The sequence below is a fragment of the Eulemur rufifrons genome, chromosome 23, assembly GCF_041146395.1.
Source record: "Eulemur rufifrons isolate Redbay chromosome 23, OSU_ERuf_1, whole genome shotgun sequence".
In the NCBI taxonomy this organism is placed as follows: Eukaryota; Metazoa; Chordata; class Mammalia; order Primates; family Lemuridae; genus Eulemur; species Eulemur rufifrons.
Window position 1 is genome coordinate 17,238,774 of NC_091005.1, and position 6,000 is coordinate 17,244,773.

The window sequence follows — 6,000 nt, forward strand, 5'->3', positions numbered from 1 at the left end:
GGTCCTAAAATAGCCCGCAGTACGAAGGATTTTCCTAGGATTTAAGGGCATTAGTGTTCAGAAAGCTAGGGTTAAACAACAGAATGAGTTACTTAGGGAAGGTTAACCTATTTCCCGTTTCTCAAGGGCATTTTGCCTAGAACAAGTGTGAAATTGGACTGAGATTTGTTTGCAAGATGGCACATGAAGGGAGCACGGTTTGATATGCCAGGTGTTTGTCTCCAACCTCCATGTGAAATCAATATACCTTTGATTTAAAAACCAGTACCATCTCTTCTCAAAGCTGAGTTATCCACATTATTGATTTCCCATGAATTCTCAGGTTGGTTTCCTGATATCTGCCTTTGGTGAGCAGCCTTAATGTTTTTCCCTCGCTGCTGAGGTTAGCAGTGACTTCCATGTCACTAAATGCAGTGGGTCTTCCTTAGTATCTGTCCCCCAGGCCCCATTTTCAGGCAGCATTTGTCACCTTTCCTCATATTTAAAGGGGATTTCCTTATCCTTAAAGCAATCTCTGCTGCCAGCATCCACGGCATGATACCAATTTGACAATATGTTTCTTTATTGTAGCTTCACAGCCATCACCCTGATTGGAACCACCAATAACTTTGGGTTACTGCCTCTTCTCTACTTCCCCCAGTTATTTCCCTTGCCATAAATTATAAATTTGTAATATAAACTAGATCATATCATTCCCCACCTGAAACCTTTGATGACTTATTGCACTTAAAATGAGATCTAAACCTCATAACCTGTCCTGTGAGCCCTGGATCACCTGGCTTCTCTCTGACTTTCCCGCCTCAACTCACTAGTTATAATCCATTCATCTATTCTTTTATTTATTGATTCTGTCACATCTCCCACAATTACACGTTGAGTTTTGGGATCTGAGGTTACAACAGTGAAGAACCCAGGCTAAAAAACTGCCTTCTTGGAGCTTACATGCTAGCAGTACCTGAGAGCAATCTGGTGGTGAGAGAGAAATAATAAACAGGGTAAATAAGGAAAATTATGATATATTAAATGATGGTAAGGGCATAGGAGAAAAATAAAGCAGGGAATGGTGTGTGTATGGAAAGTTGAAAACTTGGAGGAAGGGTTTACTGAGCTCAGAGCTGACATTTGAGTAAAGACTTGATGGAAGAGTGGGGAAAAACTACACAGGTATCTGAGTGAAGACAGTCCCAAGTATAGGAAAGAGAAAGTGCAGCACCTATGGCATATTCCAGAACCAATAAGGAGGCCAGTATGAGTATCACAGATGATACAAATGAGGCAGGCATATTGAGAGAGGACACGAGGGAGGGGGCCAGATCACATCGGACCTTGCAGGCCATTGTAAGGACATTGCTTTTATTTGGACTGAGATGAAAAGGCATCATTAGAAGGTTTGGAGCCAGGAAGCGACATGATCTGATTTTGGTTTTAGAGGGATCACTTTGATGTCTGTGTTAAAAATAGATGGGATGGGCTGAATTCATGAAAGAAATTGAAGTAAAAGACCTAACTATGTCAGAAATGGCTAATAAATTATAATGGTCCCAAGAAAGAATAGATTTGAATGAGAAATTACTAAAAGGCATTAAAGAAAGTCAGAAAAACAAACAAAATTAAAATTAGATAAAGGAAGAAGGAAACTGGGTCAGAGAAAAAAGTGGTTGAAATGAAAGACATTTCTTTTTTTTTTTTTTTGAGACAGAGTCTCACTCTTGCCCGGGCTAGAGTGCCATGGCATCAGCTTGGCTCACAGCAACCTCAAACTCCTGGGCTCAAGCGATCCTCCTGCCACAGCCTCCCTAGTAGCTGGGACTACAGGCATGTGCCACCATGCCTGGCTAATTTTTTTCTGTATATTTTTAGTTGTTCAGCTAATTTCTTTCTATTTTTAGTAGAGACGGGGTCTCGCTCTTGCTCAGGCTGGTCTCGAACTCCTGACCTCGAGCAATCCTCCTGCCTCGTCCTCCCAGAGTGCTAGGATTACAGGTGTGAGCCACCGCACCCAGCAGAAAGACATTTCTTATATATTTTATCTATTAATATTATATATCATTTATGTATCTACATAGTGGGTACATTATATTTTTTGAATTTTTTGAGAATAGGTTTCATTCATGAGAAAATCAGGCCATTTACCTCTTAATACTGCTGTGTATGTTTCTTATGAACAAGGATATTTACTTGCATCATCACAGTAGACTTATTAAATTCAGAGAATTTTACATCAGACAATACTGTTATCTATTCTATGAGTCATGTTCCAAGTACATCAGTTGCTCCAATAATATCATATTTTAGCTATATTTTTCTAGTACAGGATCCAGTTCAGGGTCACATACTGCATTTAATTGTCATGTCTCTTTAGTCTCATTTAAGCCTACCTGGGTCTTTCATGAAAAAATACAGGCCAGATATTTTATAGAATATTCCTCAATTTACATTTCTTTCTTGTTTCCTCATGAGTGAATTGAGGTTATGCATTTTGGGGTTGAATACCATATATATTTCCTTCTCAAGCAGCTATATCTGGAAGCATATGATATCTCTTTTTTTGAGGTTTGCCTCTTTTTGTGAAGTATATTTTGATTACTTGGTTATCTATTTTCTTCACTATATGGTTATCTTATTTTCTAATTAAAAGGAAGATACTCTAAGCCTATAAATGTTCTACTTTTTACCAAAACTTTTCCTCCCTTTAAATTTAGCATCCATTCCTGATTCCTGCCTTAATAAATTTTTACTATGATGATTGTAAAATGGTGATATTCTAACTCCATCCATTCTTCTATATTTGTTGTTTGATTTCTCTTGTGTGGAAGGCCTTTTCCTTCGCTCCCAGTTAGTTTGTATCTATTTGCTCTCAGAATGGATTTATGGATTCCTATTTTAGTCTATGGGTTATAATTTTGTTTATTTGATGCTTGAATTATGCAAGATTTGGTTAGTGGAAGCTACTTCAAGCTTCCTTCTGTATCCTTTTAACATGTCTCTGTCATTTTCTGAGGTCTGCCTTATTTTCTGACAATGCAAGATATTCTAGATTCATGTGGTAGCTTCCCCATCATTTTTCCAATGAGCGCTCTTTCCTTCCACAGAGGAATGGGATTTAGATACCAAGACTTAGGATCTAGTTCCACTGGGATGTAATTGGTTGTAAAAACTGCCAAAAGTATAAAATTTTTCTTTTATAAAATCGAGAAACATGACTCATGATATCCATATCATTTGTTCACCCCTACAATGCACACAAAATAGTTTTAGTTTATTTGATACTGTCAAACGTTTTCCAATGTTTTCATATCAATTAATACTCCCTCCAGCAGTGTGTGCTATTTCCAATTGCTCTACATCCTCATCAACACTTTAGGAATGTCAGTATTTTTCTTTTAGCCATTCCAGTTGGTGTACAGTGATGTATCATCGTGGCTTTAATTTTTTTTTTTTTTTTTTTTTTTTTGTTGAGACAGAGTCTCACTTTGTTGCCCAGGCTAGAGTGAGTGCCGTGGCGTCAGCCTAGCTCACAGCAACCTCAAACTCCTGGGCTTAAGCGATCCTACTGCCTCAGCCTCCCGAGTAGCTGGGACTACAGGCATGCGCCACTATGCCCGGCTAATTTTTTCTATATAGATTTTTAGGTGTCCATATAATGTCTTTCTATTTTTAGTAGAGACGGGGTCTCGCTCAGGCTGGTCTCGAACTCCTGACCTTGAGCAATCCACCCGCCTCGGCCTCCCAGAGTGCTAGGATTACAGGCGTGAGCCACCACGCCCGGCCGTGGCTTTAATTTTTATTTGTATGTTCTTGATGACCGATGAGGTTTAATATTTATTAATTTATTTGGCATTTGAATATCATTTTATGGTAAAATCCATCTTTGTTTTTCTATTGTGTTGTCTGTATTTTTGTATTGGCTATGTACATATTTACATATAAGCATTCTAGATAAGAATAATTTGTGAGGTTTATTTTGGAAATATCTTCTTCCACTCTCTTTGTTTCCACAGGCTCAGTAATAGTTTCTTCTATGTTTTATTGTAAAAGTTTTATTATTTTGCCTTTACTGTTTAAATCTTCAAAACCTTAAGTGCTTTCGTGTATTGTGTGAGGAAGGGCCAAGAATCATTTTCTCCGCACAGAAATCCAAGTGATATAACAACTTTTATTGAAAGGACCATTCTTTCTTGCACTTCACTGAAGTGTCACCTTTGTTAAAATCCACACATCCATATTCGTGTGGGTCTGCTTTTGAACTCTCTATTCTGTTTAACAGGAATATTTTTTCTATCCTTGTGTCATGCCACATTGTCTTAATTACTATAGTTTTATAATAAGTCTTAATACCTAGTAGTGTGAATCCTTCAGTGTTGTTTATCTTCAGAATTGTCTTGGGTATTTGTGGGCTTTCACATTTACATATACATTTTAATATCAGCTTTTCAATTTTCACAATATAAAAATCCAGCTGGGATTTTCATTTGGATCTCATTGAATGCATATATCAGCTTAGAAGAAATTATCTCTGTAATATTTTGTCTTAAAATTCATAGACATGTGTCTTGTTTGTTTAGCTCTTTTGTATTTTCTCTCAATAATGTCTTCAATTTTCTGTGAAATGTTGAACATACTCTGTTTGTCTAATCCCTAAGTATTCTTTATGCATTTATAACTATCATTTAAAAAACTCATTTCTGTTTCTTTCTGGTATGTAACAATGAAACTTTTTATACTGACTTTATTGAGTAAACTTTCTAGATTCATTTATTAATTTTAAGAGCTTTTCCATGGAATATTTTTGAATATGTCACATAAACAACTGTATTTTCTGTGACTAACAAGAGATATATTTACTTTTCTATTCTCTGTGCTTTGGGAGTTCTTTTACTTACCTCAATGCACAGCCTAGGACGTAAATTACAATGTTGGGTGGAAGTGGTAACAGTGGGTACCTTGTCACCTGATCTTGGGAGGTAAGGTTTCAATATTTCTCCAGTAAGTATGATGTTTGCTGTAGGTATTTTGTGGATCCTAAATATCAAATTGGTGTCATATCTTTTATTTCTACTTTGCTGAAAGTTTTTATAATGAATTTTGAGTGCTTTTCTGGCACCTATTGAGAAGGTCATGGTTGTTTTTTTTCCTTTTCTTCTTCTAGTGTGGTAAATTATATTGTTTGGTTTTTCTAATGTGGGAACAAACTTGCATTTCTGGAATAAATTCAACTTCATTGTGGTTTAATATCCTTTTATATGCTTATAAATTTTATAAACATAAATTTTGCAACTATATTCAGGACGGATATTTGTTTGTTCACTTTTTTTGCAATGTCCTTTTTAGATTTTAATAGGAAAGTTAATCTGGTCTCATTAAACAAATTAGGGCATGTTCCCTCTTTATTCTGAATATTTAAAAAATATTTTTGCCCTGTATGTCTTATGAATCATCAAATGCCTAAGGGGAAAATGGCCCAGAATGTTGAGTTTGCTTTTCTGGGCTTCATATCTCTCCAGCAAAGTAGCTTCTTGAGTCCTGGCTGCGTTGGTAGTTCTCTGATATCTTCAAAATTATGTTTCCTGTGTTTCATTCATCTTTTAAAGATTTTTTTTTTTTTTTTTTTTTTGGTGAGAGGTTCATTTTGCTACAGACTGGCCCATCATAGTTGGAAGTAGAAGCCTTTCTGTCATTTTTTAACCCCATTTCTTCATCTTTTGTTATTTTTCACAAAGAGCAGGTATATCAAGAATTTTTAGGCTTGTGTGTTACAAGTAATTCATTAGAGACTTTTAGATTGCTGTCTGTGTTCACCTTCTCATGCTTGAATGATTTAGGAATGAAGAAGAATATTTACTGAGACAAATGCTCTGTCAGTTTGACAATGCTCTTTTCAAACTGGGTGCCTCTCAAAGCAAGTTCTGCATGGTTCATTACCCATTTGCTGCCCTATCCTCATCTTTTAAGATTTGCTTTAGATGATGCTAGCCTGCAGAGGTTTCTGCTTTCTGGTAT